Below are 23,590 nucleotides of genomic sequence, written 5' to 3'. Positions count from 1 at the left end.
GTTAAGGTGCAGCCCGGCAACTGCTTGCTCATCCCACAGCTGAAGGAAGGGCCCCCCCCCGAAGGAGGTCGCTTTTAGGGAGCCTCTCCGGAGGGTTCATTTGGCCTACTCTTCCATCCTGGTCAGACCGTCCTGGAAGAATCAGAATCTTTATTTATCCTGGAGAAATCCGATGAGCTATGAAGCTCTTTTTTCCCCCTCAGAATGTCCAGTAGGGGTGGGAAGAGGTGGGAGCACCCACACTTGACCCCCACCGCTCGCGAACCCACCGGTCGACTTAGCCGCGGTGAACCTTGTTACACCGCTCGCTGGACAGAGACGGCGGTAGGGTGGGGGGGAGTGGGGGGCGAGGGAGTTAAGAACCTTGCCCCATTGTTTCAACCGCCGTGCCAGGACATGGAATCGAACCGGTGACCTCTGGACCGCGGGTCCGGTGTTCCAACCATCACACGGCGGCAGTGGAGGCGGTAGAAGTCCTGACTTCAGAAAGTGGGTCGTGGCCCCTGCCGTTCATTGACTTGAGACCATGAGTCACTGAAGACGTCCATAACTTAGTCGGCCACGATTATTTCAGGTAAGGCCCTTTGAGCTGAGAATCTCCTTTTGAATGGTGAGCCGGACAAGCCGCATTGCATTGGGAAGGGCGGGTTTACAGGAGCTGGATAGAAAAGCTAAGACCATGGTAGTGACCACGTTACATGGCGAGGGGGGTTTTACAGGGGCTGGATAGTGCGGCGGATGCGATGAGAGCTAGCACGTAAAATGGGGAGGGTTTAAAGGGGCTGCATGATGGAACAGCTGATATCACGGTAGCGACCACGTTACATGGGGGGGGGGGGGTGGGGGAGGACTTACAGGGGCTGCATGGCTCAAAAGCAGGGAAATGTTATCAACATGACTGATAATACAATAATAATTAGCAAGTAACTAACTCGGCAGCAGCATCGCCACCCCAGGTACAGAAGACAGTTTCATTTCAGTTTTCATTTATTTGGTATAGCCCTGTGAGCCATTCGGCTCTTGAATCGGGTGCAACCGCAACAAACAAAAACATGAACAAGAAAACATCTTAAAGTGACTATGTGACTGTGCAAACAGAAAATCCAGGAAAAAACATCAAAATATTCCTGAAAAAGCACCGTACACCAACGCTGTGTGCAAAAATCCCAATGGGATGCAAGTCAAACAACAACCACAAGAAAACTTAGATTAAGGCCATCAGTCTAACTCCGTACTACAACAAACATGACCAAACCCAAAAAAACGTTTTCGAAATCACCAAAATAAAGCCATAAAAGCAATGTAACAGTGATCATAGGAACTGTGACCGAATTTTCACAACAAACGACAAACAACATTTAACACCAAACCCTAGAGCCATAGCTGGCTGCATGAGTCACTCCACAACAGCAGGAGCATCAGTCGGAGACGCCTCCCCCTCTGGGAACGTGGGCCCCCCGCACGCCTCTCGCCTTTGGGGGGTTTTTAGAATGACCACAACTGGGATTCGCCGCCGCTGTCAAGGCGTGGGACCCATGGGGGTGGCAGGGCCGCGCGTCGCCGTGACAACAGACAGCCCCACGTGGCCAGCACAGCCAACCCCTTCCACAGGCGCATCAGCTGTGTGTCCATTTGCCAGTCAGTTCGTCCGTCAGACGGTCTGTCCAGCTGTTAGTCCGTCTACCTGTTCTTTAGGTTACGTGCTAGACAGTTCACACGCCCGTTAGTCAGTCCGTGTTGTAGCTGTCTGTCAATCCGACAATCTGTCTACCTGACAAGATCATCCCACCTGTCAGACGGTCCAACCTCTCGAGATAAAAGTTTCTACCTCTCAGTCAAGCTATTTACCTGCAAGACAAGTCCATTCATCAGACAGTCCATCCACCTGTCAGTCAATACAATGGTCCATGTGCCATCTGTCAATCTGACTGTCTGACAATACAGCCATCTCAAAAGACGGTCCCTACTTCACGGTAGACATTCCATCGGCCCGCCCATCGACCCAGACTATCGACCGACCCCATCGCCACACACACACACGCCTGTCAAACCAGCAACCTGTCCGACCGTCCCATACCTGTCAACCCATACGGTTTACCCGTATTCTTGATCAAGGACATTGAGTTTACAGGTCCATACGGCGTACAGCCGTTTCCATATGGGCTTTGTAGGTTGAACGAGATTTATAAGCGCACGGGGTGACCAATAAGGTCTGAATTGGTCTGTGATAAGGTTGGCACTGATAATGGGTTGACGAGTATGCAGTCCATTTACATTGTCAAGCTCGTCCTGCTGTCAGTCCATCTCCCTGATGAGACACTTCACCTGGCAGCGCGTCTACCTGCGAGACAGTTCATCTATCCAAGCTTCTATCCACTTTCCCCTTCAGCTGCAGACCGTCAACCGGCACCAGTCAAGGCCTAGGCTGCCTGAGACCCCCCCCCATCCACCACTGCAGTGACTCAGCAGAAATCTCAGCGGCTCAACAAAACAAAAACAGCGCGGCACACGCACGCACGGCGTGCACGCTCCTGTAACCGATGCCAACAGCCGCTACCCAACCCCAACACTGGAGTAGCTGAGCGAGGCCTCACACACTTGGAAAGGGGGGGGGAGGCGAAGAGGATGGAAATAGAGACAAAGATCCCCGGTATAGCCTGTAATAGACTGTTGGGGCAAGTGCTGTTAGCGAGTAGCACTTATGAAGACTGGCGCGGCACACAGGGGGATGGGTGGCCAGCACCACACCCGGCAGCCTTTGTCTCCCTGGTGGTGATGTTTCACATATCGCACCAGGTACTCATTTGAGGTTGAGTCCACGTAGGGGAGGCCCAGGACCGGTCCAGATAATCGTCACTGGTGTTAGTGGCCGTGAGCGGAAATTGAACCCGGGTCGCAGGGTTAGTAGCGCAATACACTAACTGCTCACCTACCCATCCATCGATCCACTGGTCCAACCATCAACCCACCCAGCCACGGGCCCAATCATCAACCCACCCAGTCACAGTTTCATTTATTTGGTATAGCCCTGTGAGCCATTCGGCTCTTGAATCGGGTGCAACCGAAGCAGCCACCAGCCCAACCATCAACCCACCCAGCCACCGGCCCAACCATCAACCCACCCAACCACCAGAACCACCCATCGCCACACTCACCCACCATGTCACTTCTCTACCAGCGTGGAAATCGATCGCTGGTGGCTTAGGGCGGTCGCATGTGAATAAATGAATGACTCAGCCCGCCTGCAATGCAACAATAGCCCACTAAATACTCGGAAGGCGCCTTGAACGCGCGCTCCGTCTGTACGTGGGAGACAGACGCCACCCATACGCAGAATGAAAAGTGAGCGCAGGGCCAGGAAACCGATGCCGTATTCTGCCGATTGTGAGACGCACTTTCTCCCACCCCCCGTAGGGTGGTGTGCGTCTTCTCGTCCAGAGAATACGGTGTCTTCTGGCCTGCACTGACACACGCCCCCATATCAGATTATAAGACGTGCGCCCCCCCCCATATCAGATTATAAGACGTGCGCCCCCATATCAGATAATAAGACGTGCCGCCCCCATATCAGATTATAAGACGTGCACCCCCCCCATATCAGATTATAAGCCGCGCCCTCCACGACTTTTCTTTTAAACGACCGGAAGAAAAGCGTGTCTTACAATTGGGAGGGATACAGTAAATTCGAAATTCCATTCAATCTTTGAATCTTAGGATTGTAAAAGCGTTACTAAACGTCGCTGGGCATGGTGCTTGGCCTTTATAGGCGCTACCCGCTAACAGTACTTGCGCCGACAGTCAGTCAGGGCTATATGGGGGATCTCTCTCTCTCTTTGTGACAAATTGCCATGGCTCCCATTTGGTGGCCAAAGCTACGAGTTGGGCCCCCCTCCTGAACAACCACCATGAGATGTGATCAACAAGAGTGTCAAAGAACAAAGCACTTATTTAAAACTCGGTTTAACATGTTCGAGACGTGTGATTAGGCCAAGAGGAGTCAACGAAATAGAATAGCCTCTAGGATGCGACCGTACGAGACGAATTAAATATTGGGGGGGCCTCCACCTGAGCGATTGCCGCACCCCCTAAGTTGATAATCAGAATAATCATTTATACTGGAGGAATCCGATGAGCTATAAAAGCAATTTTTTCACAGATGTCCAGTAGGGGCAGGTAAGCATGTTACAATAACAATCAATACAAACGCATAATAGTATTGCAAAGTACAAGGTAAACAAATCACTCAAAACGCATACAAATAACGCTAAACCATCCCCCATCCTACCAGGCAAAGCCCACTTAGGCACTCACTTATTTTTCAGAAGCGACCTGGACACCACAAATTAAAGCTCAACAAAGTGGCCCATCATTTGGGCATTTACAGCGTGCCAGCCTCCATAATCGCTGCCACTCGCTAACAGCACTTGCCTCAAGTCTGTTTAAAAGTTTAACACGTCGGCTTTGCGACCAATATTACCCATAAGAAGTTTTATTGGGTCAATATAAATGTGTCGTTAAACTCGCCACCACCCGACACAGCCAATTAGTGAGGTTTGTCACGTAAACATAACATGGCAATTCGTTACTCGTACAACACACCGGTTGTGTGTTGCAGAGTAAACCCACAATACTTACAATCTGAGTACAACGTTTCCCCAGTAATTACAACCAGCATCATCAGGCGACAGCCAGATTTGTGGATAAATCCTCCCGTAGACGGGGGATAAATGTGACGTCGTCACTTGTGAGCCAATCAGGTTCGAAGGCGAGAAGTAGTGGTGGGGGGGGGGGGGTTAAGGCTACACCGATGGATGGATTGGACCCCTCTGTTGACAACAGAACCGGGTAAGGGCACCGAGAGTTGTCCCAGCTCCGAGTGGACCACAACCCCACCCCCGAGCGGCTCGTGGCGAGGTGACCGGCTCTCGGAGAGAGGCTTTACGCGCGGTGATCGGATCACTTGCGCCGAAGCCTTTGAAATAGGCCGACCCCGTCGGACGTGGCGATGGTGACGATGATTGTGATGACGATTTTAGGGAGGGAAGGTGATGATTCTACGCGGAACTAAACGTTCGCTCCTGCTGATTATTTCTCTACTGCCGATTATTTTGCGGCTTCTGCTGCCGCTGACGATTATCTCGATTTTACTGCTGATAATTATTCTACTGTACTTCTGCTGACGCCGCTGCTGATGATTCTGCAGCTGCTGCTAATGACAATTATTTTACTGATGATTCCTACTGCTGCTGCTTCTGTCGGTGATAACACTGCTGCTACTGCTAATGACAAAAACATATTCTGCTACTGATGATGACTGCGCTAATGTCAATCACGACTCAACCGCTGTTCTTAACTATGATTCTACTGATGATGCTACTTTGTTTCATCTGATCACAACAACAGCATGTTATAAAACAGCAACCCAAAAAGACGATTCCCCCAGAGACATAACAGACTGTCGGGGCAAGTGCTGTTAGCGAGCACCTACTCGCGAGCAACCCACAAAACAAGGACAAAGATCCCCCGTATAACCTTAACAGACTCTCGAGGCAAGAGCTGTTAGCGAGCACCTATGAAGGTTCGCTAACAGCACACACAGCACACGATCGCTCCAACGTTTTACCTGCTCACGCCAACGTTAAATTCGTCCCCCCCAACCCCCCACGTCTAGCCCTCCATGTAAAAGTTCCACAAGACTTGTGTGTAAACCATCCGTCGCACGTCCGCAGGCAACTTTCACGACGCCAACTACACGGCACGTACGCGGCATAGCACACCCGCAGACCCACGAGGCTCACTGACCAGTCGCCAAGGCCCAATGCCAAGCAAGACCCCACCGTTGGCCACCGAGTGACGGCGACATCACCCACGGCGCCTGTGCCAGGCCACGTGCACTTTGAGGCCACGTGAAGGTGTCGAAGGTGCCTACCGAATAGTCTCCCCCCCCCCCCACACACTCACACACTTGCCCCATATATATACACACACACGCGCGTATGCCAGGGAAGAAAAACAACTTCCTCCGATGGGAGTTCAACGTGTCGTGTCACGAGGGGATAACGCGCAGGGTGAACGTAGGTCGCACGGATTTAAACGGACGAGAGGCAGCAAGACACTCGCGCACAAAGACAAAGCTCACCCCCGTGTAGCCTGTAACAGACTGTCGGGGCAAGTGCTGTTAGCGGCCGGGCGTGATGCTGGCCATCATCCACCCCCTCGTGTGCCGTGCTGGCCTTCATAGGTGCTCCACCCACCAACAGACGGAGTTAACGCGCTAGTCGAGCCTCCCATGAGCACGCTTGGTTGGCTAGCTACGTAACAGCGAGCAACACGTGCATACGCACAAGTCACACACACACACGCAGAGTTGACACTGAGCAACCAACAGCTAACGCGCAGCTTGCCACGCTGCGATTAAACAGCCACGATGCCGTATAACAGTCGCCAACGCTGCTAACACAGCGACTGCACAGCTATACAGTACCACGCAGCAGCACACAGCTAACACACAGCTACCACCCAGCAAACACACAGTGACTGCGGTTGCCAGACAGCCGCACACAGCTAACAGGAGGGATAACAACGCCCAGTAAACACCCAGCCAGCACCCGGACTCAACAACACCGCTACCACCCAGCACCCGGACTAACACCGCTACCATCCAGCACCCGGACTAACACCGCTACCACCCAGCCAGCACCCGGACTAACACCGCTAACCGCACAGCGAACTCACCGGCCGCCTGACCGCACAACGTTCCGTGGCGATGCCGGCTACGGCACACGAATGACGATGCAGTGATGATGATAGCGAACAAGACGGATGGTAGCGGTGGTGGTGGCGGCCGTGGTAGGCGGAGCGCAGCTGCGATCACGAGGGGTTGGTGATGAGGCCCTTAAATAGAAACCAGGGGGACTTTCCCCGCTTGGATGTCTGTTGCTGGAGGGGGGGGAGCAGAATGGCAAACAGCAGCAGCAGCAGGCCGGCCAACTTGAACAACGCAAATATACACAGCCGTACATCGGGGAAGCCGCCACACTCAGGATGATGATGATAAGTATAATGGTACAGGACCATTGGTTGTTTTTTAACCGGTATCAAAATCATACTTTCGTTTTGTATCGCGTCAACAGCATCCTCACAACGCTGTACTATTAATGAGATTTAAAGACAAAGACACCCCATATAGCCTTAACAGACTGTAGGAGCTGGTGTCGTTAGTGAGCACCTATGAAGGCACACGAGGAGGTGGGTGGCCAGCACCACGCCCGGCCGCTTTTGTCTCCCCAGTGGCTATGTTTACACATAGCACCGGGTACTCGTTTGAAGCTGAGTCGACCTAGGGGAGGCCCAGGACCGGTTCAGATAATCGTCACTGGTGTTGGCCGTGAGCTTGAATCGAACTCGGGGTTCGTAGTGCAGAGCGCTAACCGCTACATCACTGCTCCTCATAATAGAAAGCCACACACACACACCAAGCAAATGAAAACCCCATCAAGCAAAATCCAAAAATGAATAAACAAATTAATAAATGGCATAACACAAAAAACATAAGCTACAAAAAAGTTATCAAAACAAATTAAAGTGATAAAAATAATGAATATTTAAAACAATCTAGCCTTTCCAGCAATAATACAGGTGTTCAGATGTTCAAACGTCAAATGAACACCCATCATCATCACAAAGATACCAAGTCCGCATTAACCACACACGCTTGCGGTAAAACACGCAAACAAACGTGCAATGCGATAGAAATGCTTTGATATTTGCATCACATTTGTGCTGTTACGTCGAAAGACATTGAGGATACCGCCTCTGGCGCAGGCCAATCAGTTTCAAACAACAATGCACAACATTATTATCAAAGCACGGTTTGTTTGTTTGCATGTTTTGTGGACTTGACGATGCCGAGCACTTGACGATGCCGAGCAATGTTTGAACATCTCAGCAAAACCCCTCTGTATTATCACCAGAAAGGCCAAGTCCAGCCTGATTCTCCATCAATGATGATAATATAATTGACAATAAGGGTGGGCGTCCCACGATTTTACGAACGTTCCGTTTTAACGAAATTCCACGCCGCCGCGAATGACAAGTCGCGGGCGCTTCTCGATTGCCAAAAAAAAAATCGAATTTCCAGGGGTCCGCGAAATGTCACTTCGGCACGCGCCCGCGACATCGTGAAAACGAGAAGTCGCGCGCGGCGGTTGGAGGCTGCCGTCACAACGAACGGCGTCGTCTGTGCGGTGGCAGCTGTAACAACGGCCTCCATCGCACAGCGCCATACCCAGCCATTCCAACATGCAAGGACATCTTGATTTGAAGCTTTCGTGACTGCGGGAATCCACACTCTTTGGTTCTTTCGGTAAAAGTCACGTGGGTAGAAAAAAAATAATAGATCACGACGTTTGGATCGCAAAACGTGACCTTTACCGAAAGAACCAAAGAATATGCAAGGAGATATTTTTCGGGGAGTTCCCTGGAAAGGCGAATTTATTTTCTTTCCAAGTAATTATTGTTCAATCGTTTTAAAATGTATGTTTTTTTTTTCTTCTAAAATGTATGTTTTTTTTTTAATTGTGAAAAGTGATATACAGGGACTCCTCTCCTTAGGAACGAGTTAGGTTCCAGAGGTCTGTTCGTAAGTTGACTTGTTCGTAAGTCCAACTTTACTCCTGTCGATTCCACACATGTTGTACGGCATGCACACTAAACACGGGGGAGTGGCTTTAAAAGTTTTAAAATCTCCTGTAGATGTAGACGCCACTGGCTCTACACATTCTGCAGATGTCACCACCGCAATTAATTACGTGACGGTTTACTTTACAACTCTCTGTCTGAACAGGCAACTGGACATAAGGACAGGTTTTTTCGTATTATCGGAAAGTTTTAAAGTCGAATTTTCTTAAATAGAGGAGTCCCTGCAGGTGTATATTTTTTTCAGGTTAGGAGTAGAGTTGAAATGACTGCCCAGACAGACATCCCAAACTTTTAGTGTTAAATTAATGGGAAAAGTCACCAGGTTTCATGCATGCTTTTTTAATGCATCCCTTTGGTAAATCGAGGGATACCTGGATTGCCCTTTCTGTGTGTGGAAATCCACAGTACAAAGTCAATTCAAAGGATATGTACGTTGAACTTCTTTCGCAACCGTACGAAGTGAACCGTGCTAATCGGAGGTGCAGGTGGAGGGGGCAACAAACTAAACACAAAAAACTGTTTTAAATAAATTAGTTTTAGATGCAAAAGTACAGAGCCCCCAATGGCTTCCTAATATAGGAAGAGCGTTCCAGACGGCCACAGAAGCGCATATGAAAGAGCGCGATGCGGCATGGTACATATACACAGGGCGGTTCAGCTGCGTGATATTCGGGCAGAAGTCGTTCAGGCTGATGGACTGACAAACATGCTTTATTTTGGCACGTAGGCTTTCACAATCAATATTAGTCATAATAAAGGTTCATGGGTTATATTGCGTTATTTATAAATGTGTCACAAACCCTCCACACCCGACACGGCCAATCAGTAAAAAATGTGTCACGTTGACAAAAGACAAATAGTTCACTACTTTAGCCCACCGGTGTGTTGAAGAGTGAATCCGCAACATTTACAATTTTTGAGTACGACGTTTCGCTGGTAATTACATCCAGCATCATCGGGCAATTTGACAGAAAAGTGAAGCCCTCCACCTGCTCCCGGTCTTAAATAGAGCACCAGGGTGACGTCATCATTTAACCCAATCAGGTGCAGAGATCAGAGGCGGGTATTGTAATTATATAATAGATTAGTAATCAGTTCATGGTTATGATTAGTAATCAGTTGTAAATTAGTAATTAGTTGTAATGTGTATTATTTTATAACTGAACCCAATCACTATACCCAATCAGGTGCAGAAATCAGAGGTGGCGGAGGGGGGGTTATTGTAATAATATACTAGGTTAGTAATCAGTTAATTAGATTGTGTTTCCCCTATAAGGAATTGTAATTGTAATGTATCATTTAATAATACGCTTCCAGGCCGCACTAAGCCTGTGGCTGTCAGAGCGATTAAAGTTATTTGTATTTCTCTCAATTTCAATGCATTCTCTAATTAGCCTTGGCCAGTAATGTAACTACATGTACCAGCGAAACGTCGTACTAATAAAAATGTAAATGTTGTGGATTCACTCTTCAACACACTGGTGGGCTAAAGTAGTGAACTATTTGTCATTTGTCAACGTGACACATTTTTTTACTGATTGCCCGTGTAGGGTGGTGGAGGGTTGCGACACATTGATAAGTAACGCAAATCTAACCCAAAAACCTTTATTATGAATGCTTTATTTTATTCACGTGTGGAGACATGGGGAGGCGAGCTCTGCTTCTATTATCGGCTGTTGTAGGAGGGACTAGCAACTGTGTCACCGTGGCACACTCCACGGGCAGGTGGAGTAGATGCAAGGGAGTGATGCACGGGGAAAGAGAAAGGAACGGGAGAGGATGGCCAGGGCGCAAGTCCCCAAGACAGACAAAGATGAGGAGGAGGAGGGCATGGCACCGTTGTAGATAAGAGGTAGGAGGGAAAGTTAAAGGGGGCAGGGGGCTGAGTCAACAGAGGGGCGTACTCAATCACTGTGCACAGCGATGGAATCTACCATCAACAATCAGAATCTTTTTTCAGAATCTTCATTCATCCTGGAGGAATCCGATGAGCGACGAAGCTCTTTTTCACAGATCGAGCTCCCCCAGCGCCTGGGAGTAATTCAAGACACGTATTAACTCAACTCGGAATCCACCTCCCATTGTTTCATTCCGCCAATCTCTTACAATGGATAACCTTGCTCAATTCAAAGAGATTGTGCTTCAAACTTTTGATATTTTTGGGCCCTTTAAAGCCTTCGTGCTCAGCACGTGCGTTCAAACTATTATTTTTATTCACAGTCATACCTCGGTATACGACCGCTTTGGAATACGTCGAATTTGGTATACGGCGTGTTTTGACGAGAAAAAAATGTCTTGGGACACGACGTCTTGCTTGGGATACGTCTTGCTTGGGATACGACTTCTTGCTTGGGATACGACTTCTTGCTTGAGATACGACTTCTTGCTTGAGATACGACTTCTTGCTTGGGATACGACTTCTTGCTTGGGATACGACTTCTTGCTTGGGATACGACTTCTTGCTTGGGATACGACTTCTTGCTTGGGATACGACTTCTTGCTTGGGATACGACTTCTTGCTTGGGATACGACTTCTTGCTTGGGATACGACTTCTTGCTTGGGATACGACTTCTTGCTTGGGATACGACTTCTTGCTTGGGATACGTCTTGCTTGGGATACGACTTCTTGCTTGGGATACATCTTGCTTGGGATACAACTTCTTGCTTGGGATACGACTTCTTGCTTGGGATATGTCTTGCTTGGGATACGACTTCTTGCTTGGGATACGACTTCTTGCTTGGGATACGACTTCTTGCTTGGGATACGACTTCTTGTTTGGGATACGTCTTGCTTGGGATACGACTTCTTGCTTGGGATACGACTTCTTGATTGGGATACGTCGTCTTGCTTGGGATACGACTTCTTGCTTGGGATACGACTTCTTGCTTGGGATACGTCTTGCTTGGGATACGACTTCTTGCTTGGGATACGACGTCTTGGGATACGACTTCTTGCTTGGGATACGACGTCTTGGGATACGACGTCTTGCTTGGGATACGTCTTGCTTGGGATACGTCTTGCTTGGGATACGACTTCTTGCTTGGGATACGACTTCTTGCTTGGGATACGACTTCTTGCTTGGGATACGACTTCTTGCTTGGGATACGACTTCTTGCTTGGGATACGTCTTGCTTGGGATACGACTTCTTGCTTGGGATACGACGTCTTGGGATACGACTTCTTGCTTGGGATACGACGTCTTGGGATACGACTTCTTGCTTGGGATACGACGTCTTGGGATACGACTTCTTGCTTGGGATATGTCTTGCTTGGGATACGTCGTCTTGCTTGGGACACGACTTCTTGCTTGGGATACGACTTCTTGCTTGGGACACGACTTCTTGCTTGGGATACGTCTTGCTTGGGATACGACTTCTTGCTTGGGATACGACTTCTTGCTTGGGATACGACTTCTTGGGATACGACTTCTTGCTTGGGACACGACTTCTTGCTTGGGATACGACTTCTTGTTTGGGATACGTCTTGCTTGGGATACGACTTCTTGCTTGGGATACGACTTCTTGCTTGGGATACGTCGTCTTGCTTGGGATACGACTTCTTGCTTGGGATACGACTTCTTGCTTGGGATACGTCTTGCTTGGGATACGACTTCTTGCTTGGGATACGACGTCTTGGGATACGACTTCTTGCTTGGGATACGTCTTGGGATACGACGTCTTGCTTGGGATACGTCTTGCTTGGGATACGTCTTGCTTGGGATACGACTTCTTGCTTGGGATACGACTTCTTGCTTGGGATACGACTTCTTGCTTGGGATACGACTTCTTGCTTGGGATACGACTTCTTGCTTGGGATACGACTTCTTGCTTGGGATACGTCTTGCTTGGGATACGACTTCTTGCTTGGGATACGACGTCTTGGGATACGACTTCTTGCTTGGGATACGACGTCTTGGGATACGACTTCTTGCTTGGGATACGACGTCTTGGGATACGACTTCTTGCTTGGGATATGTCTTGCTTGGGATACGTCGTCTTGCTTGGGACACGACTTCTTGCTTGGGATACGACTTCTTGCTTGGGACACGACTTCTTGCTTGGGATACGTCTTGCTTGGGATACGACTTCTTGCTTGGGATACGACTTCTTGCTTGGGATACGACTTCTTGGGATACGACTTCTTGCTTGGGACACGACTTCTTGCTTGGGATACGACTTCTTGCTTGGGATACGACTTCTTGCTTGGGATACGTCTTGCTTGGGATACGACTTCTTGCTTGGGATACGACGTCTTGGGATACGACTTCTTGCTTGGGATACGACGTCTTGGGATACGACTTCTTGCTTGGGATATGTCTTGCTTGGGATACGTCGTCTTGCTTGGGACACGACTTCTTGCTTGGGATACGACTTCTTGCTTGGGACACGACTTCTTGCTTGGGATACGACTTCTTGCTTGGGACACGACTTCTTGCTTGGGATATGACGTCTTGCTTGGGATACGACTTCTTGCTTGGGATACGACTTCTTGCTTGGGACACGACTTCTTGCTTGGGATACGACGCGCTTGCTAGAACTTGTATGGGTCGGGATGAGTCACCGCGTACAGTACCCGCCCACACAAAACTGTTACTGCTCTAACAAGCCGTAACAGTATTGTGTGGAATGACCAGACAATGTCACGCTTCAGGAACATTCTTAGAAGGCTAAAAACAAACTTCAAAACTCAAACCTGGTGAGCCTCAACCAGGTCCAAGTCAAGAAAAGAGAAAGCGACAAAACTCCAGAATTTCAGCTTCCTGAAGTTTTAATTGAAGGGGACTCTCCTTCCAAAAAATAACATCTCCACCTCCTCCCGTTCCTCACCACCATCCTCGTAGGCTATCAACTCCTCTCAGCAAGGTAAAATGACGTTACATTTTATTTGTATTTCAACTTGTTTTAATTTATGCATTTATTTAAATGTATGTATGCATTTTAGTAATTAGTGTCTAAATTATCTTATACAACCCCATTAATGTATAATAGGCCATATAAAATATAATTTCTTATACTCTGGAACAGATTATTTCCTTTCCCTTTATTTATTATGGGAAAAATCTGTTTGGTGTTCGTCACTTTCGGTATAAGTCCTCCTACCTTCTGGAACTAATTCACGACTTACACCGAGTTAACGAATTTACCACGTATACCGAGTTAACGAATTCACGACGTATAACGAGTTAACGAATTCACGACGTATAACGAGTTAACGAGGCGTTTTTGATCGCGAGCAGCGATTTTAAATCGGACCGATGCCTCCCTGCCTCGCAGTAACATGCTCACAGCAGGCCGGGGCGTCTGCGTCAACACCACAGCAGCTGCGGACTGATGCTGAGGCTCATGCTGCTTCTGCAGACTGCGATCGAAAACAGCAAACGTGGCGATCGTTTATCGTGGAATCGCCGGGGAGGTGAATCACAGGCGATGGGCGCCACATATCTGCTCCGCGACTCTGTCACCGGTCACATTCCTGAGGCTGTGCCTCTACAGACCCCCCCCCCCCCCTTGCTCGCGATGGATTTGTGGATGCGGTTTGAACATTTTCATCGTTCTACATTTTTTGTTCTCTCACACATCCGGTTTTTTCTTTCTTTCAGAACGGAATCTCATGCGAAAGCTCACACCAATCGGGCCATTCACGGGCATAAGTAACCACCCACTCCCTCTCATCGTTGTGTCCTCCTCCTCTCACCCCTGCCCTCTCCCTCCTCTCCACCCTTTTAGTCAAAGTTCCTCTCATATTCTCCCCCACTGCCCCTGTCTCCATCCTCCTTCTCTCTCCATCCAATGACAAAGGTCCCCCGTATAGCCCTAACATACTTTTGGGGCAAGTGCTGTTAGCGAGCAGCACCGATGAGGGCCGGCGCGGCACACGAGGGGGTGGGCGGCCAGCACCACGCCCGGCCGCCTTTGTTGCCCTCGTGGCGATGTTTGCACATGTTTACACATCGCACCAGGTACAATATTCATTGGAGGAAGATTCGACCTAGGGTAGGCCCAGGACTGGTTCAGGTAATCTCGTCACTGGTGTTGTCGGTGGCCGTGAACGGTAATGGAATTCGGGTCGTCGGGTTCCTAGGGCAGTGCGTCACCGTTGCAACGCTCCCTCCTTTTCTCTGTCTCCTCCCATAACTTCTACCCACTCTCCCCTACTCACTCTCCCCTACCCACGCCCCCCTACCCACCCGCCCCTAATACCCAAGCACCCATAACCAACGCGACCTGCCCACGCACACCGTCCCACGCGCACCGGCCCACGCGTCACTCGGGACCGAAACCCAAAACCCTCGCGGCTGCATGCGCTGTGAAGAAAATTCCAGGGTCCACCTCCGCGGGCGTTTTGTTGTTGTCGTTACTCTCCCCACCAGGCCTGCACAGGTCCCATAGCTCGGAACCGGCTCCTGCTGCTGGATGTGACACGTTACATTTCATCTGTCCAACAAGACGGCGATATTATCGCGCCCGCGCCTCGCTTGAACAAAACGGAGATCCGATCGCAAATTACTATTCGTCTATCTACCTTGAGATAAAGGCCCCCACCCTCCCCCGCGCAAATGTTGTGCCGGTCACGGGAATTGTTTCACAATACTTCACCATGCTAGGAAGTCCGGGTTGCCGGGTTGGTGAAGGGGGGGGGGGGAATGGGTGGCCCGGGACCGGTTCAGATATTGCTTGCCACTGGTATTAGCCTTGGCCAGGAATTGAACTCGGGTAGCCGGGTTAGGGGCGGTGCAGCGTTCTAACCCACGGTGCCACCGCGCCCACAAGAACGGGGTTTTAGCACCTGCACAGCCTCTTTTGTCGATTACACTGCTGGATGAGGACCTCCCCATGACGTGCGGGTTATTTAAGCATACTTCACCGTTCTGGTCAGTGCGGGCTGTGGACACGTGTGGGAGCATCGAAGTACCGTACAAGAATGGGTCTTCCTGCCACTGACCACTGCTACCCATGACCAAGTCCCGCAGCAGCTTGTAACTAAACCAAACTATTTTTATTTAACCAGGTAAAGACATATTTTACTGGACATCTGTGAAAACACTGGACATCAGTGAACTCATCGTATTTCTCGATAATAAAGACTTCGAATCTGTTGGCCCACTGAGCTATGTAGCTCTTTTTCAGAAGCGACCTGGCTATCACAATTGGATAGCTCAACAAAGTGGCTTATCATTTGTAAATGCACAGCAGCCAAATACTCTAAACGCATGTTTTCTCAATGTTGGGGGAATAACCGGAAGACCCGGAAAAAAAATCCGATACCCCGACAGCGGTCGGGGTCGGTATCGAACCCATGACCTCCCGCATGCCAGGCGAGTGAGTTAACATCTCTTCACCGTGGCATCCCAACAACCGGCTGTACATAGTGGACAACCGAAACAACACCCAGACTCGCCCCACAAGGCTTTCGAAACCTGACAGGTAAGGTAGGGTGAATTCCGGGTGATCTTCTTAAACAAAGGCAATCACTCAAATCATTGAATAAATATCCCCACAGTCACACGAATACAAAGATCCCCCGTGCAGCCTTAACAGGCTGTTGGGGCAAATGCTGTTATCGAGCACCTATGAAGGCCGGCACGGCACATGAAGGGGTGGGTGGCCAGCACCATGCCCGACCGCCTTTGTCTACTCAGTGGTGATGCTTACACACCGCATCAGGTACTCATTTGAGGTCAAGTCATGCTAGCGGAGGCCCAGGACCGGTTCAGATATTTGTCACTGGTGTTGGCCGTAAACGGGAATTGAACTCGGGTCGCCGGGTTCGTAGCGTAGCAAGCTAACCGCTTACAAATACACACAAAAGCACAACATTACATTTGACAAGTTCATAAACTAATGCTACCACTCTCAAGATTCCTCCTGCCAAGATGTAAGGGACACAAAACTAAAAACGTTCTATTTTACCAGATAAGGCTTATTGAGCTATACAGCTCTTTTCAGAAGCAATCTGACCACAAATTATAGCCCAAAGACATGGCTAATGTGAAAATTTATAGCGTTCAAATACTCTAAACGCATGTTTCTAAATGCGTAGGGAAAACACGGAGGACCTGGAGAAGATTCCACACGACCACGGGGAGGGAGACATTCAAACTCCAAATATACAGGCGTCAGCGTCGGGATTGAACCCACAAACATCCTGTATACCGCATCTCGCCACCGTGGCGCCCTCAACTAAGACGGCTTGCCAAGCACCACCATATCACGGCAGAGTCAGGGCAACGTCGTCACGGGGGAAACCTCTTCCTAACCGAGCGAGAGCGCCAACTGGCTCATTCACATTCCCCCTCGGCGGGCAATTACACAACAACACTCACTCACACCGCCATCGCTCGTGTCACCCGCTGCAGGAGGCCACGACTGAGTGCCGCTGACATCACGAGCGTGGCGTTGTTGCCAGGTCGTTCATTCTATACCCCTCAGTGCGACTGTGGCCATGCAACCGAAACTTTCAACCCATATGGAAAACCCACAGACACTTAGAGATACATAGACACCCACAGAGATACACAGAGACCCAAAGAGACAGAGATACATCGACTTATATAACTGCATCAAAGATGAACCACAGCTTTCCCACCTGATGATGGACGCTTGTGTGTTGCGCCCAAAACGTCGCAATTTAATTTATACCTACGTGACTTTACCGAAAGAACCAAAGAGTATGAACCACAGAGACCCGACTATGGCCATGCAACCAAAACTATGGACCGTATGACTAAACCCACTGTGGTCTCTGTGCTCTTTCAATGGAGGAGGAACAGCAAAACTGTATCCCTCTCGTCGTGGCTAGCAGACCGCGAAACTGGAACCGATCTCCTGAACACATTGCCTGCTGCCATCGTGTGCGGCCACGGTGCCTGCAATGACAGATGAAGGCATTTTGTCGGTAGGCCTCGCGTAGCCATGGGCCAATCAAAGCAGAAGAACCGCGGTGTCGCAGGTCTCCCCACGCCCGTGATAGAGCAACACGGCGCTTTGCTTTGTCACGGAAGTTCGCTCAAAAAATAAAAACCAGCGGCGCTACGCCTCTCTAAATAAAATTAACGCCGAGCCGCTCACGCGTTCCGAGATCCAGCAGTGAGCGGGACCCACCCACCCTCCGACTTGCGAACGACTCGGAACGGGAAAGGGTTAACAGTCCACGTGACGCCCCTAATATTGCGAGTTCTGTCTCTCAGAGCAAATCCAATCGTTCACCTCTCGGCGCTTCCCTGCGCACTTTCAACTTTTGTTCCCGTCGTCTTTGTTCGCCGTCCACATTCTGAGCCTCTTACTTTGGTTGCAAGTAAATACATATTTATACAAAGTCGATATTACGTGTCCAACCGGCACGTACACTCTAATCCGTGTGCTGTTCCTCTTCCTGTCCGTCGCGGTTTGCGAGACTCAAGTCCAGGCCGACTCCCAGGTCATCACGCGATCTCTGACCCACCTTGACGGGACGCGCGCGACGATGTTCCGCTCTGAATTCGTTGCTCATTTTTAAAAATAAAACTGGAACCTGTTTTTGTGGCAACGTCTCGTTTTCTTTGCAAAACAAGCGAGCCGTCACGCGGGACCGCCTCCGTGGGGCCCCCGCTCCCCCCCCACAAACTCGCAAAAAAACCACAAACATTTCTCAAGCTTTTAAAAAGTCTTTGGCAAATTCCCCACTTTGTCCCCCCCCCCCCACGGTGCTATCGCCGCCACGAGACAAAGAATCCATTCTCGCATCGGGAGGTCACGACAACCAAAATAATCTTCCACCTTGGCCTTGGGAAGAGGCAAGGGCTGCGAGCGAGCAACAACACCCATGCAGGGTGGCACGGCTCACGAGGTGGTGTTGTGTCCAGGACCACACCCGACCCGCTCGCCTATTTCTCCCCAGAGTTGATATTTACACAGCGCACCAGGTCCTCATTTGAAACCGAGTCGACTTAAATGAGGCCCAGTCGACCTAAAGGAGGCCCAATGACCGATTGAGATAACACTTGCCACTGATGTTAGCCGCGCCCAGGAATGGAACCCAGGTCACCAGGTTCATAGTGCAGTGCACCAACTGCTTCGTTACCACTGTGTTCCGTAAGCCCTAACCGCGCCGACACCTGGACCCAACAACATCAACCCGCCGTTCGCCAAAGTTGCAGTGACGTCAGCACAGAGCTCTGTGCCAGGCTAGGTGCACTTAGGTCAGGTGTTGTGTGACTACACGTGACCCACGCGAGCGAAGGGGAACAACAATTCAAGTCAGTGGTGAATGAGTGCAAGTGACGAAAGGGAGGGAGCTGTAAATGATTACTCTTTGGTTCTTGCGGTAAAGGCACGATTGCTTGTGTGGCGATCGAAACGTCGTCATCTATTTATCATTTCTACCTACGTGACTTTAACCGAGAGAACCAAAGAGTATGGATTCCCGCAGTCACGAAAGCTTCAAATCAAGACTGTACATGATTATTGCAACAAAAATCCACGCATTCGTCAGCAGCACGGCCTCAAAAACGTGCGACGTTTCGGGCAGCGGCGCCCTCCTTCGGGGTCCACAGAGGAGCCAAATGAGCACGGTTGCCTACGATAGAAGTTCCACTGACAAGGGAGGGTTAAGCCGTGGTCGAGTTTTCTTCACGGCACAAAAAAACAGGGAGGCCCGCCAGGCCGAGGTGGAGCGCTGAGGTTTAATTTTGCTTGTTAACGATTTGGTGCCCCCACTGCTAACGCAGCAGCAGCGTCACCATAAATGTTGGACAGTACACGTGGCTAATTATTGAAAGAGTGTAGGGGGGGGGAACGTCAGCAAGCTGCACGCTAACCGCACGCGCCGTGCTGTAAAGTTGAACACGTGCGCTTAGACTAAGATTCCCACCCCCCAATAGGCTTCAACAGACTGTTGGGGCAAGTGCTGTTCGCGAGCACCTATGAAGGCCGGCACGCGGCACAGGAGGGTGTGGGTGGGCCCAGCCACCACGCCCGGCCGCCTTTGTCTCCCCAGAGGCGATGTTTACACATCGCACCGGGTACTCATTTCGGGGCCGAGTCGACCTAGGGGAGGCCCAGGACCGGTCCAAATAATCGTCACTGGTGGTGGCCGTGGACGAGAAACGAACCCGGGTCGTCGTGTTCGTAGCGCGAACCGCTACCCACCCCTCCTATCCACCAACACCGCACTGATCAGCGTGGTGATGAGGCATGTTCAGACAACACCGCACGATTGGCATCGTGTGGGCAGAGTTCACCCAGAAGCGAATTCGGACTGGATATGCGTGAAACTACTGGGCATCTGTGGAAAAAAGAGCTTTATGGGTCATCAGATTCCTTAAGCATAAATACATATTCTGATAAAGGTGATGTAAATTATATTATGGTGATGTAAATTAGTGTCTGCTCTGGTGACAACTCGAAAATAAATCGAATCCTACAACCCCAATTTCTGAATTTTGAGTCACCAAAAAACACTCAAGTAGAGGCCTGAGGGGTGGCTTGGTTTCATGGGGCAACACTGCTGCCACACACGTGAGGCGTGCGTGGGATTAGTGGTGGATTCTCACTCGCGAATGCATCTGTGCAAATATCCAAGCGCAGGAGGATCCTTCAATGAAGCCGAGCAAACAATAATCATCGCCACCAGACATGCTCTCCGTACCGCTCGATGAAGGCGTCGTGCGCGCACACGCAAGGTGATGTGTGCATGTCGAATTTCTTTCGCACCGTACGTAGCCAACCGTGCTAATCGGAGGTGCGGGGTAAGGAGAACTAGAAACAAAAAGCAGTTCGAAAGAAATGAGTTTTCGATCTGGATGATTTAAAAGTGCACAGCTCCCAGTAGCTTCCTCGAGCCGGTCGTGAAAATTCCACATCGCCATGGCAAGCGCCAGTCCATCCATAGTTGACTTTCCACAATGCGGTAAATATTTGATGATGTTTCACCGAGGCGACCACTGGACCGATAAATACAACACACAGCGACGCAACAACAACAACAACACAATTAACAGACAGATTCTGGTGATGGTTGTTTTTTTCCCCCAACTTATTCTAAACTGGCGTAATTAAAATCTGTAAATAGCTTAATGACACCCGGGAAAGGCACAACGAGGCGATGATGGATCGAGGCGAATTACGGAGCGGCAGTCAAATAATGGAACGCGTCTTAGTGAGCACGTCCATCGAGGAGACGCAAGCGATGGTGAAATCAGCTCAGTGTTGCCAAGGGTCCTGGGTGGTATTGTTACACCGCAACTGAAACAAAAAAATAATCCACACATTCGTCAGTAGCGCTGCCCTTAAAAGCGTGCGACGTTTCGGGCAGCGGCCCTCCAGATTAGCGCGGTTGCCTACGTACGGTGCGAAAGAAGTTCGTACGTAGCCAACCTCCGATCAGCACGGTTGGCTACGTACGGCGCGAAAGAAGTCCAAGGTACATTACACCATGTAAGGCACACGCAACGAAGTGGCTTGTCGTCACGTGGAAATGTATAGCAGCCAAAATATTCTAAACGCGTGACGTTGATTCTAAATGTGTGCGGGGGGGGGGGAAATCGGATGACCCGGAGACAAATTCACTTCACCACGGGGAGAGAGACGGAGAGAGAAAGACACGCAAAAACTCCAAATATACAGCTGCAGGCGTCACAGTCGCGATCGAACTCATAACCTCATGCATATCAGGCGAGGCAGTTAACATCTCATAGCCACCGTGATGAGAGACACGCAAACTCCAAATATACAGCAGCAGGCGTCAGGGTCGGGATCGAACCCACGACCTCCTGTACACCAGGCGAGGTAGTTAACATCTCCTAGCCACCGTGATGATGATGAGAGAGAGAGAGACACGCAAACTCCAAATATACAGCAGCAGGCGTCAGGGTCGGGATCGAACCCACGACCTCCTGTACACCAGGCGAGGCAGTTCACATCTCTTAGCCACCGTGATGATGATGATGAGAGACACGCAAACTCCAAATATACAGCAGGCGTCAGTGTCGGGATTGAACCCACGATCTCATGCATACCAAGCGAGGTAGCCAACATCTCCTAGCCACCGTGATGCCCATCTCATCTCAGGATCGTGCGATAGTTGCAGACAGGTCGCGAACGGGAGGGAGGCCTTCATCCAGCAGTGGATCGATCAAGGCCGATGCGATTCCAATGATGAACGGTAAAGGCGCAGCCCTGCAATTGCTCGCTCACCCCTCTGCCAGCTGACCCGCTACGACTGGACGTCTGTGGAAAAAGAGCTTCACAGCTCATCGGATTCCTCCCGGATAAATACAAATTCTGATTCTGAACTTTCGGGAAAAGGGTCAAAGACTCTAAGAGCACCCCCTCTCTAAAAGCAAGGGGTATGTTGGTCTACTCTTCCGCAGCTGACCCAGACCGTGCGTTCAAGAACAAACAGCTGAGATGTTACTGACGATAAAAAAAACAAATTTTGAAGGGGGGGGGGGGGGGTAGAGATCAGGTCAATATAAATGTGTCGTCAAACCCGCCGCCACCCGTAACACACAGGAAGGGTTTGTCACGCAAACAAAACGTGCCACTTCGTTAACGAGTTCAGCACGCCGGGTGGCGACGTTGGAGGAGTCAACCTTTATTACAGACAACATTGTCAACGTTACCCCTCATCCGTGTTCACGTTACCCCTCTGTGTTCACGTTACCCCGCCTCTGTGTTCACGTTACCCTCCTCCGTGTTCACGTTACCCTGCTCAGTGTTAACGTTACCCCTCTGTGTTCACGTTACCCATCCTCTGTGTTAACGTTACCCTCTTTAGTGTTAACGTTACCCTCTTTAGTGTTAACGTTACCCTCTGTAGTGTTAACGTTACCCTGCTCAGTGTTAACGTGACTCTCTTTAGTGTTAACGTTACCCTCTTTAGTGTTAACGTTACTCTGCTCAGTGTTAACGTGACTCTCTTTAGTGTTAACGTTACCCTCTTTAGTGTTAACGTTACCCTCTTTAGTGTTAACATTACCCTCTTTAGTGTTAACGTTACCCTGTTGTTAACGTTACCCTCTTTAGTGTTAACGTTACCCTCTTTAGTGTTAACGTTACCCTCTTTAGTGTTAACGTTACCCTACTCAGTGTTAACGTTACCCTCTTTAGTGTTAACGTTACCCTACTCAGTGTTAACGTTACCCTGCTCAGTGTTAACGTTACCCTACTCAGTGTTAACGTTACCCTCTTTAGTGTTAACGTTACCCTCTTTAGTGTTAAGGTTACCCTGCTCAGTGTTAACGTTACCCTGCTCAGTGTTAACATTACCCTTCTCAGTGTTAACGTTACCCTCTTCAGTGTTAACGTTACCCTACTCAGTGTTAACGTTACCCTCTTTAGTGTTAACGTTACCCTGCTCAGTGTTAAGGTTACCCTCTTCAGTGTTAACGTTACCCTCCCGTTACCCCACCGCGCGTGCGACACTCACCCGCCCCGCTCGACGCGCAGCAGCAGCAAAAATAAAACCACCCCGGACGAGAAGGCTTGGTCACGACACGGAACGTCGTTTCAGTTGGAACCGAGGCGCGAGAGTAGAAGAATATTCGATGGATTGAAACTCGAAATTTAACAACGAAAAAAATGTTTTAAAAAATTCGGTTTTTTTTCCCCCTCACGATCGCTTAGGCCCCTCGCGGCCACTTCCGCCTCGCCTCGCCTCGCCCCGCCCCCTCTTCAGATTCCCCAGCGCGAATGCGCGCCCCGCGCTACGCAGCGTGCCTCCCATTGGCCCTGCCGCGTTCACGTGTGGGCGAGGTAGGAGGCGGAGCATCCTCATTGGCCAACCCGCTATGTTGATTGACAGGCGGCGGTTTATCCGAACTGGGGAATCTAACGCGAGGGCTCGCCCCACCCCCACCACGTTTTAAACAAACACGGGGCCCCGGGTGGCATGCGCAGCCCCTGCAAGTG

The 23,590-nt window shown here is 50.0% G+C and overlaps 1 protein-coding gene across 2 annotated transcripts in view; it reads right to left on the bottom strand.

The window, feature by feature from the left end:
• The window catches only part of LOC116952401 (microphthalmia-associated transcription factor-like), a 43,266-nt gene extending 19,891 nt beyond the window's left edge, over positions 1-23,375 (bottom strand). For both annotated transcript variants that reach the window (XM_032971749.2, XM_032971751.2), the window contains exon 1: positions 23,109-23,375. The gene's annotated coding sequence lies outside the window, so the exon portion shown is untranslated. The remainder of the gene's footprint in view (positions 1-23,108) is intronic.
• Between the last annotated feature and the right edge of the window lie 215 nt (positions 23,376-23,590).

Source organism: Petromyzon marinus, chromosome 46, assembly GCF_048934315.1.
Source record: "Petromyzon marinus isolate PM22_M1 ecotype Great Lakes invasive population chromosome 46, UKy_Petmar_22M1.pri1.0, whole genome shotgun sequence".
Lineage (NCBI taxonomy): Eukaryota > Metazoa > Chordata > Hyperoartia > Petromyzontiformes > Petromyzontidae > Petromyzon > Petromyzon marinus.
The sequence above is the reverse complement of the archived record's forward strand: the minus strand, read 5'-3'. Positions and strand labels throughout refer to the sequence as shown.